The sequence below is a fragment of the Macrobrachium nipponense genome, chromosome 46 (genome assembly GCF_015104395.2).
Source record: "Macrobrachium nipponense isolate FS-2020 chromosome 46, ASM1510439v2, whole genome shotgun sequence".
Lineage (NCBI taxonomy): Eukaryota > Metazoa > Arthropoda > Malacostraca > Decapoda > Palaemonidae > Macrobrachium > Macrobrachium nipponense.
Window position 1 is genome coordinate 29,405,939 of NC_061106.1, and position 12,638 is coordinate 29,418,576.

The window sequence follows — 12,638 nt, forward strand, 5'->3', positions numbered from 1 at the left end:
ACGACCCTTGTTATTCTTTTCTTCTACATCACTCTGATCAGTAGTTGTTTGCTATATGGCATTTAAACTATCCCTAGTCTCATACGTACTACATGCGCTTTACTTAGATGAATGCAAAATTGCAATTATTCACATCTATGAATAAATGCTGAAACTAAATACGAAACACTTATCCTTTATTTAACAGAATGCCAAAACTGTCAGATATTTTGAAGCGACGATCTTAAAAAGTAATCTTTTTGAATTGCAGAATGTAGCACACGAGACCACGTCAACATTGCCAGGAGTGGCGCTGCCTTCTACCAAGTTATTGTCAACGCTGTTTTAAAAGAACAAATACTCATACGGAACATGCAGAGGGAAAGGCCTTGATAAAGGTAAGTGTGAGTCTGTCTCGTGGGTAATAGGAGCTGCTGAGCAGTGAAGAATCCATTGTCCTGTTATCTGTTATTTGTCGGTAACGTCCAACTGAACCAGCTTTCCACGACGCTATTGGCCATACTTTGGTTGAATTGTTCTCTCTCTCTCCCCTTAAATTTATATTTGGAGTTTGTAGAAAATTGTATTAATTTGCTTACTTGCACAAACACCATATTTTACTAATTTTGAAGTATAACGGAACACGTATTAGAGTTTTGCCTTTACCACTTAAAATGTTCTGTAGATAATTTATAGCTTATGTATGTTTTTACTATTCACTTTACTTAAATATCTTATTTCGTGTTTACTCTTTTATAAAAGCAAATAATGACTGAAAACGAGGTAACGAAACCATAAAGACTGATTCCTTCCGTCTTGATAATATGTGTTGCATAGGTTATCTTGGGCAAAATTAGCTCGGCAGGTCTTTCTGTAGATAGAAAATCAGATGATATTCATTGATATTGTTCATTTCATTCTCTCACTAGCAAGGTCTCTTTTACGAAAAAGTTTCGAGCCGCTGCGTAATCTGCTTAAGGTTACAGGATTTTGGTCTAGTCCTATATCGTGTCAGTGATAAGCGCGACAGTGTTGTTTCCATTTGATTTAGTTGATCTTGATCGAGTTGTCTTTGACCCATTCGTCAGGATTAGGTTCACCCGTGATATGAGGATATTTGTAGTCCTAGAACTTTGCTGGAAATCCGATCATAAATAAACCTTTGCAGATCGGTAAAGCCAAATACAGTTCAGTTTCAGCCCATAATTAGCACGCTTCATTTTCGTCCAAAGAGATTCACCATTTTAGCTAATCCATACAAGTTCCTGTGGTTACGCGTTTCATTATCTTTCAGGTCAGTGAATGTATAATATGATTAACAAGGGATCTGTTAACTCTAAAGTCTTTAACAATATTGTCTTTGCTTTTGTCATCTCTCCAAAAGGTTTCGATGCGTTAAAGATGTCCATATCAACGTGGCACTCTGTTCTTTGCCCTATAAGCTGGCAGTCTCGACTAGAATCAGGCGATGGAGACAAGCCTCCCCTTTGGGAACCTCAGTCGTTGACCTTTGATTTGGCAGACCATCATGCTGTGGACTCAGAACTACAGAGGTTTTTCTCTATCAGTTTTGTCTACCTTCTACCCAGGGACCGGGTGTTCTGAACTTGCCTATCTGACCTCTTTTACCGAGTCTGAATGAAATGTTCAGAACGCTGAATACTTATCTTCTTGAAAAGATGATTATTTTGTGAAACATCTGTTTCAAGAGCAGTCGAATTATGTACTCTGCATTCTATGGTTGCTTTCATACATACGGTTTAGACATAATTGTATATTTGCTTATATATCATATTTAGAGTGCTTGGCATGGCATGCTTTGGCTAAGCTTGGCTTGGCTTGGCTTTTAGAATTCTCGGCATATCATGGTTTAGCTTCGCTTGACTTTTAGAGTGCTTGGCATGGCATGGTTTAGCTTGGCTTGGCTTATCTTTTATAGTGCTTGGCTTGGCATGGTTTGGCTTGGCTTTTAGAGTGCTTGGCATGGCTTGGCTTGGCTTTTAGAGTTCTTGGCATATTATGGCTTGACTATCCTTGGCTTTTAGTTCTCGGCATACTTACAATTCACATAGAAACTAGAGGAGTGCTTATTATACAGGGAGCGTTTATTGCACGTATGATATGGACTAGGGGAGTGCAACTCATACGTTTAATAACGAATGGGAAGTTACTTTTATACGTATAATAATGTCTGGGGACTCGAAATTCAAGGCAGTGCAAATTATGTGTGACACCGGCATTGTTTGAACCGTAATATCGTTATTTTTCATTGTAGGAGAAAAGTAAGAGCATATCTGGGGATCTTCGTGAAACGTTCTATAAGAATAATGTCCTCTCTCTCTCTCTCTCTTTATGACTAATATTAAAGATGTTAGCATGGCCGGATATTCGGATCAAAGCGATACCTGGTTTTATACTATCCCCTAATATCATCGTTATTTTTCATCGCAGAAGAAAAGCAAGAGCATTTTTGGAATCCCCTTGAAACGTTCTATCAGAATCATGCCTTCTTTTTTTCACTACGAATAATAATTAAGAAGTTAGCATAACCGGCAATCTGGATCAAAACGATACCCGGCTAAAAACCATCCCCTATAAAATCTATATATATGGTCCGACTTTGGTACAGTTTGGTACAGTAGTTTCGCAGTCTATAGCGAATATACATACATACATAGTCCAACCGTCAGCTTTATACATAAGATGTAAGGAACAGGAAACGAAAGCACAAGCATACAAAAGGGGAAAATTAACGCTTCATATTTATGGTTAGGGCACAAAATGATAAAAAAAAAAAAAAAATATTTATTCTATGTCATATTCCACTCGCATAAGAAACTTCATTAGCATTCTAAGGGTCTCCGAGAGAGAGAGAGAGAGAGAAAGAGAGAGAGGGGGGGGGAGGTGGGACTAAGCATGAGTCAGAGAGGGAAATAAGTATTCTCAAAAAAGAATGTTATATATTCTCTCTCTCTCTCTCTCTCTCTCTCTCATGTCACTCTCTTGGCAAGGAAGTCAAAAGTGAGGGCGATTGAGAAGTGTTATGGCGTATTTAATTTCGTAATGGTAAAAGAAGAAATATTAAATGAAACATTAAAGCCTTTTTCGCCTTTGCTCCCTGTCTTTCCATTAACACTTTCAAGAAAAATTCCGAGAATGAACCTCTTATATTACTTGAAAAAAAAAATCTTCAATGTATTTATTTAAAAACTGATGAATGACGAACATAATGTTGCAGTCGTTTTTTTTTTTTTTTTAGCTGACCATTCACAGAAATTCCCCACGAGTCTGCTGTAGGATGATTTTGATCCGAGAAGGCAGACGCTCAAGATCTTGTCTTGCGCTTCCTGATGCTCTTGACGTTCCAAGGGAAGAGCCGTATTCATCTCTTCGTCCTTTGCAGGTATAATGTATTATATTTGATGATAACAGGAGTTATGTTAATGATAATGACCATTTGAATTACATAAACGTTTTCAGTACAGATTATTCAAGGAGGCTCACTAAATTTTTAGCCTTAATTCACGTACCGTCTACTTGTCATTATCTGTGATTCTACCCGTTCCATTCTTCTGGAATCCTTCATGGCTTCCATAACAACATAAACTATACTTCATTATTTTATTCTGACAAAATTCATGATAAGGTTCGATCCACCGTCCCATCTTGCGAACAGTCTCAAGCTTTCTCCTGGTTCCACAGATTCTTCCGCTTTCTCCAAATAACACGGAATCCTCTGCAAACATTTGCTAGTCAGCAGTCGGTAGATTAAAAGCGTTAATATGATAGATAAGTACAGAATCTACATGCAGAATGAATCATAGATGCTAGTCAGCAGTCGGTAGATTAAAAGCGTTTGTATGATAGATAAGTACAGAATCTACATGCAGAATGAATCACAGACTATAGCCTGGTGAGAGGTAAATCAATAACAGCAACAAACAAACAAGCAACGGCGATGCCATTATGAAAATTAACGCCACAAATGTAAGCGGAGAGCCGAGTTTTCACGTCAGACGGTTATATAACCCGATTTCGCTCTCCTCCGTCACCATGACGCAGCGGCAGCACGTAACATAATGTGTAGAGTGGGAAGCTCTGGCTCTGCTGTGTTTATGGCCAGCTTTCCTCGTGTGTCCGCCAAACATTTCTCGGTTTCATAAGTGACACCGACAGTTGGAGCCCTCGCTTGGTGCAAAAGATACCAACGTACGATTTCTTAATTTTTTTTTTTCCAGTTGTTGTTGCATAGCCACTCTTGTTACATCTGTTATCTATCATCGAAATGTTGGTTGTCATACTTTTGCAATTTGTTCATTCAAGACAGGAAGTGCAAAGTTACTTGAGCTTTTAAGCCAAAATAAATGAATGGTATAAACGTGGGTCACGCTAGGCTTATTCACCATCACTGTCACCGGTCCATCGAAAAAATGGCGATATATTCAAATCATGAAGTGGATCATACATCGGTAGTTAAAAAACGAAATCAGCTAATAAAAAATTCGAAGGCAAGAGAGCAGCCTTCTAGATATAGCTTGACAAAGGATTCTAGACAATGATTATGGCCAGACTCAGTAACCCCATTGTTAAAAGCTACCCTAGATGAGTATACTACAAGGTAATAATAGTAAGATGATTCGCAAAATTGAAATTATAAGTGACAGCTACTGACCATAAACTTAACTATGAGTATCGGATATATTTGTGATTCCAGGCTTCCTCTACAGCTACTAACGTCATCATAATGAATTTATTTAAAACAGAAAAAAAAAGCGTCATGTGCTTTTTATAAGTAATCAAGAGAGTTCTTGCATAAACTACAAGCTGGAAATGTTCGTTTGTTAGAGTGTAGTAAACTTAACTATGCTCTCATACTGCCTTTAAATGCCGATTCATTTGAAGTCGTATCCAAATGGCCTAGTTCACATTTACAGAAGATGACAATAGTTCCTAAACAGTTAGTCCGAAACGAACCACCTGACAGACTTGAGACAGAGCAATACCACTCTTGCATTTGTAGTCGATTAGAAATTCATAACTGTTTCATGTATCTCTAGTTACATACAAACAAATTAAGTTTTACTAGATCCGGAACCGTTTCTTTTTTTATTTCTACAGAACCAGGACTGGTGTTTGATTCTTGATCTAGCGGTTTCAAAAACGAAATCTGGCTCGTTATCTCCAGCTGTTGGGAAATCAAGCTTGTCAGAAAACGGACGTATATTTAATAGACATTATATTACAGTAAAGTCTACTCAGGAAAATGAAACTTCAACACGAAAACATCCAGTTAAGGGGTCACTGAACACACCGGCTTTTAAAACCTTATTAGTGACTCGTCACTTCGCTTTAGATATAGTCAGTCATTCCTCATTGGTGTTACTTTTTTTTTTTCTTTTCTTGTTTTTTAGGGCAGTGATAAACTTCGAACCTTTATCAATAAGAAACAACCGAAAAGTTTATCTCTTGGAAAGGAGAGGTTAATCTCAGAGTGGCGAGACTGGAGATAGTAGGAGTTATGTAACGGCCGTGAGAGAGAGAGAGAGAACACACACACACGCACACACACACAGCACAGGAAGAGTACCAGGGGAGCGAAGAGTAAAGTACACTTGCGGAATGTGTACGAAACCAACAAAGAGGAGCTATCGATATTCATTCTGATGGAGTAAGTAGGCTACAAAGGAGGAAAAACTTAAATATGGGATTACACTGTGATAAAAAGGTTAGGCTAAAGCAAAAAAAAAAAAAAAAAAAAATGCGCCAACGTTTTGACATGGTCTGTTCCAGTATAGACTATTGCAAGGACAGAATGACCGAGTATATCTAAAACTTGATTTTGAAACAAATAGTTTGAAAGACAGGAACACTGCAAATGTATTATTAGCAGATTTTATATCTGCTATCTGGTATAAATCTGCCTTTTTGTTAAATGATCCACACGTAGTTTTAACAAGAGAAAGTATATACAGAAATAGGTAATGTATTGCGTAATAAGTCTTTTAAAAACATTTATTCTCATTTTACACGTAGTTATTTGGAACTTTAGTATACACAGATATATAGTTAGGTGAAATGAGTATATATATATATATATATATATATATATATATATATATATTATATATATATATATATATATATATTAGTATATATATACGTATAGGTATGGGTATTTGTATGTAGTATATTCATAGTAAATTCAAGTATGTAATAATTAAAATATAAAAAAAAGATGTGTAGAATCTAACATGGTTATGTATTGTTACAAGGAAGGCAATAATACTATCATCGGATAAAATTCTGAATATAATTCTGTTAATATTGTAAAATATCGCATATTTTCTCTAATAAAAGATACAAAAAAAAAAATACTTATAGGATGCGTAACCTGGAGGTGTCAAGAAAGAGAATAGGGAGACAGAGAAAACCCTGGTTTGGCAATGTGACAGACCTGTCACGCTGAAGAAATTCTAAGATTCGGGAAGCAATGGTAAGAATGCGAGGGTAGAAGGGAACAGTACAGTTAAGAGTACGTATGAAAATTACCACTGAGAAAAGTGTGTTCGTAATCTGGAGAACCCATGTTTTACTTTGACCGAGACATTTGCATAGATTATGGACTGAAAATAAAGAATGGGCTGAAGGCTGCGACTATCATGAAATGTTTCGCATGAAACGTTACCCAGATCACAGGTTGTAAATGGATCATGAATTACACGCTACACACGTGACAGGCGTACAAAATGTGAACGGTAATAGCAGCTTATTCTGAACACATGTTCAAAGTGTGATTATGATTATGAACTGAGTGAGAGGGCTCGTCTCATAAACGCTTCGTTCCAGGTGACCCCTAAAATAAAAATCGTCCATCAGGAAGTTTCAAATCCAGCAGACTTAAGCCATTTTTTATCTTTTATTAGAGAAAATATACAATATTTTACATTTTAACAGAATTACATTTAGAATTCTATCCAAGCTGACTTCAATTTACTAGAATATAACAAAATCTTATCTTGTACTTTTTACAAATAATCTATGTATTTTAATGTAAATATTTTTCTGTAGTTACCCATATAAGATTTTATCAGAATATATCTATTTTTTATTATCCTTGATTTTATAAACAACACCATCTGTTTCATCTTTTAATCCTGCTTTGTGGGCTAACCAGATACCAATAACATAGTCACAAATTAAAGTTACAGCAGTCTTCCAGTCTTTTTTTGAACGTGCTTAAGACTTGCAACTTTTCGGACATGCATACAAATCGACCTTCATTGAGAACAATGAATGCTTTTGTCGTGTGCGCCTAATAAACGTATCATGATTGCCTTTTACACAAAGAGATGAAACTAGACCGCGCATTTCTTGTTATAAAGATAAAATAGCAACGTATCTTTTGAATCGTCCTTTACTTACACTTTTGGCACTGTCTACATTTCATTTCTTCAAGTGCCAATACACACGAGTCTCCCACAATCTATTGGCAGAACTCTGCGCATCTCCAGCGTTTTTTTAGTCTTCAGGAAGGAAAAACAAAAACAACCGCTTCAGTACTGCTATATTTATTTATTCGTTAAGCCGCGACGCTTGTTTCAACCATCCATGGTCGCCTTCAGGACTAATCTAAATTCACAATAGAATTATCCTCTAATATATACATCAGAGTTCAGTCAAAAGATCATCGGAAAACGGGAATCGAAAAGTAACATTTTGCAGATCTGGAAATATACGACAGACTTCTGGCTTTGACGAATGATTTAACAAATTTCTCCACCGATAAAATTATCGTAACGTTTGTGAGCAGTAACGGGCAGTATTGCCAACCATTTGAGAACTCCTTACCCTACCTAGGCACTGAAACTACCCCACTTTCACTGTTATTGTACCCTACGCCCGGCCTTAAGATATACTAAATATTAATAGATATTTTGTTCATTGGTTACTTTTTAAAAATACAAGACAACCATCTTGAAATTACCCTACGTTTTGCTCAGATTTCGTGACATTACCCCGTTACCCTACGGACCCAGATTTGAGGCTGAATTACCCTATGCATAGGGTAATTACCCCACGGTTGGCAACACTGGTAACGGGAGTCATTCCAGGAGGCTAATTTACGTCCAATTGACCGACGTCAGAGCTGCAAGGCTTAGAATGAGACCCTCCCAGCACACCTGTTCGACTCGTCAGTGCACCCGAACAGCCGATTTTTCAAGGTTTCTACAAATTAGCAGCCGGTTTGGTCTTGCGTTCAGTCACATGTCAGGTATATAACTGCTGCAAGACACCGCTCTCTGTGAAAATATATTAGATTTAAGGACTTATCTTGAATACGTATGACTGTCTTCTAAGAAGTATCAAAGACGAATATTAAAATGTATTCCTTTTATGAAGGATAGAAGATTAGTTCCCATTTATCACTTTGTTAGTAATTCACAGTGCCTAAGCAAGTCGCAAGTCTCGGCCGCTTAGTGTTGAGGCTGCTGGTTCCTACTTCCTTCCCCGAAAAATTAGATATTTCTAAATTATTAGATACAATCCAATATTTTTACTTTACTTTTAATAACCCAACTCCCTTTCATTTCTTCGTTGTAACTGAGTTCGTTGTGAAGCCTCATCTTCTTCTGCAAACTAGCTTTGTTCTTGCTACTTGATGTGGGACCGTTTGTCACTCCATCTTCGTGAATCCTTTAGTAATTCTCGTGACGCTAATAAGGATCTTTGTAACATGAGTGGATTTCCTTTTGCTCATTTTAGATATCGACGCACGAAGTGTTTTTGTTGCCTAGAATAATTTTTTTTTCCCTAGCCATATAAGGATCACTTTGTTGTGAAAATGAATACTTCCCTGACCTGTTACAAAGGTTATTGAATAATTTCGCAAATCGTACATACTTCGGAAGATTCTAGAACGCATTCAGATGCATCGGTTTATATTTGTCTGCTGAACTGATCGTGAATGCTCGGGAGCATCAAAAGCTCCGGCTGTATATAACATAGCACACACTTGTGCCAGTCTCACTTTGCCTTGCTTATTGCTGTTGCATTGCGTTGATAGGAAAAACTAGAAGCTGCAGAACATTCCCTGGCGCGCCTCTACTTGTTATCGAACGGATTTATTTGTCATTCGTATGAGACCTGTTATTTATCCTTTTACCGTATGTATATTTTATTTATTTCCATTTGGTGAAATGTCAATTAGACAATAAAAATATATATACATACAGGCATTCTCCCTTGGCTCTAATGCCGTAGATTGTAATTATACTTTAAATAAATGAGCCGTAATTTCATAACGGGATAACTTCGCAGAACCTACAGAGCTTATTAGTGTTATAAGTGGATTTATTGTCATTCGCACACTAAAATGCTAAAATCACCAGTCAGTGGCATTGACCTTACTTTACTTACTCACCAACTTACCTAAAGTGATTCTTAAGAAAGAGTTTTCCATATATTAACAACTATTTTAAGTCTGCTAAAAGGACTTCCTTACCATGCATCTGACTAAAGATATATTTTGGTGGACCTATGTACCCTCTGACTTCCCAGCAAACCCCGCTCTTAAACACACACACACACACACTCGCCAGTGTAAAGAGGGCCAACGCTCCACTGGTAAAGTTGATGTTAGCAGATTATAATATTATGAAGCAACTGAAAATTCAAGTTTTTTTTTTGTGATAACTCTCCAGTCTGTAAAAAAGAAAACATTGATTGCAGGTCCACAATAAGATCGCATGTAAAGCATATAAAGTCTTTAATAATAAGAGCTTTCGAACCCTGCACCAGGTTCATCCTCAGCCAGGACTTGGCTGAGGATGAACCTGGTGCAGGGTTCGAAAGCTCTTATTATTAAAGACTTTATATACTTTACATGCGATATTATTGTGGACCTGCAATCATTGTTATCATTTTCGACACTGAAAAGTGTGCCCACAAAGAAAACATTGTTAGTGGAAACGAAATGCGACACAACCATTCCCACACCGTCATTGATGCGTCTACGATTCCAAGTCTAACGTAGCACAATGACCCTCTCTGTGGTACTGTGAGTACTTGGCGCTCTATTGTTGTTTACTCCCTTCACTTGTAGTGCCAAGGTATTTGGCACCCGCGACAGCCACAACATTACCCCAAGGTACGCGAGACAGACGGGGCACTTTTCTATCTTTCAATAAAAAGTCGTAGTTAGCTTCAAGAGGCGAAAGAGAGGTCAAGAGGGGTTAGCAAGATGGAAATGTTCTTCAGCGGATTTATGGACGACGGAAACATATCGTCAGTACGTATTTTTTTTTTTTTTTTACTATAAAAATAACTATCTGTATATACTATATTATATACAATCAGTCACTAGTGCTAACATTTGGCACTTTTTATGATCATGTGTGTACACGACAGAATTGTAATGACATTCAGTACGTTTAGATCATAGAATTACTTTATACTATATACTAGTTAGCACACTGAGAGCTGGCTAAAGCCTTCGCTTGGGATGTGGTCACCATCTCGGCTTTCTGAGCAGCCTATAAATGCGCTAGCTAGCTTGGTATTAGATACACGCCCAGCACCCAACACACACACATTACACGTATATATATATATATATATATATAATATATATATATATATATATATATATATATATATATATATATATATACACACACACACACACACACACACACACACACATATATATATATATATATTATATATATATATATATATATATATATATATATATATATATATATATATTACACATATTCAAATTACTCTGATTACGCTTCAATAAGATGGGATGGTTTAGATACCAGTTTCTTTAATTTACATTGTGCTACAAACTAAAACCTAATTCGAGAAATTTATTCATACATTATATATATATACGTATATATATATATATATATATATATATATATATATATATATATATACCATATATATATACGTATATATATAATGTTTGTTTACGATACTTAATATGATATCATAAGTAAATACAAAAACATTGGTCGCATTCACAGACAACTATCCATTGTTTCAGATAAGCTTGGTATAAATGACAAGATAACAACTGTTGAAACTACCTCAAGATTAAAAGCTGATTTATTATAAGCATCTGATGGCACTGATGGAAAACTAAGTAATATCAAACTTACAGAAGCAGGTAAAAACTTACGCAGATATTTATACAATGGAACCAAATGCGTTTATGCAAAGGGAGAGTGAATTACACTTGTGAATACGTTAGCGTTGTTGTTGTATGTTTAATGTTTTGCGAAACATGCTGAGCATTTCCATGTAAACTAACATAATTAAGTCTTAGTGGATATTTTTGTATAGACTGTAGTACTGACTATTTTCTCAGAGAGCTCGTATAGTTTTACATTCTATGGGGTCAGCAATCTTTGCATTTATCAACCTCTTGTTTGTATGGTGTTTTTACGTTGCACGGAACCAGTGGTTATTCAGCAACGGGACCAACGGCTTTACGTGACTTCCGAACCACGTCGAGAGGGAACTTCTATCACCAGAAATACACATCTCTAACCATCCTCATTCTCAAACTGCCGAACTAAACTCTTTACAAATACTTTCCCGTTCAAGGCTGACAGTAGCCATTTTAATTTTGCCTAAACATTGAGAATTCAGTCTTATCCCTATAATTATTAGCCTTATCTTGGGCAAACAGCTTTGAAAATAATACGGCCATTTTGTTTCGAAAGGAGACATCGAAAGGCCCATTTCAAAATTAGTCTCATTACGAAAAAGGACCCTGATGTTCCGTAGTAATTTAATGAGATTGCAACCGTGATTCTGGATTCTCAATGAAATCAACGAGAGGCGAAGTTGCTGCAAGTTAAAGAAGTTGGACAGCCTCGTGAGAAGAGGCCAAAGTAACGAATGAAAAGTAACAGGAAGAAAACGAAACAGTTCAGGAGTGATTCCCCTTCTGCTCCGTAACAAGTAAAGTTTCGGCCGCAAAACGCCACCTCCTGCTGCCTATATATATATATATATATATATATATAGTATATATATATATATATATATATATATATATATATATATATATAATATTATTATGGAAATCAGTAATCTTCGGGATTACACGGGTCAGTGACTCGTCTTCTCCGTCTAATTTTTTTTTTATCTTTTATTACAGAAAATATACAATATTTTACAATTTTAACAGAATTACATTCAGAATTTTATCCGATGAGAGTATTATTGTCTTTCATGTAACAATACATAACCAGCTTAGATTCTACACATCTTTCTTTTCTGATTCGGGGATTTGGAAATGTTCTCCTCCTTTCGTTTTCTTGGTATTATAATCGTTCTTATTTTAGGAGGTAGGTCTATGTGTTTCATCGAAAATTTTTCCCACTCCCTTTTTTTCCCGACCATGGCTACTACTAAAGGGCAATAGGCTGACCATTCCATTAGCCTTTATTTCTGGAACTCTTGAATAGGTCTAGGCCCCAGTGGCGAATAAGTCTGCGAAGAATCGTACAGTCTACAGTGTAGCTACTGCACAAAGCACACTTAGCTGGTAATCTGGAGGGTTTCCGTGATATTCCCATAAAGGAGAGGTATTCAATTGTGACCCCGACAGCCAAAATCAAAGCCATCCCACAGCAACA

General features: G+C 36.5%; 1 long non-coding RNA gene across 1 annotated transcript; it reads left to right on the forward strand.

Annotated features, from left to right (window-relative positions):
• The first annotated feature begins 246 nt into the window (after positions 1–246).
• LOC135214850 (uncharacterized) lies at positions 247–5,234 on the forward strand. Its single transcript, XR_010314489.1, has 3 exons — positions 247–377; positions 3,239–3,382; positions 5,098–5,234. It is a non-coding gene; the product is annotated as an uncharacterized LOC135214850 (long non-coding RNA).
• Positions 5,235–12,638: the final 7,404 nt, after the last annotated feature.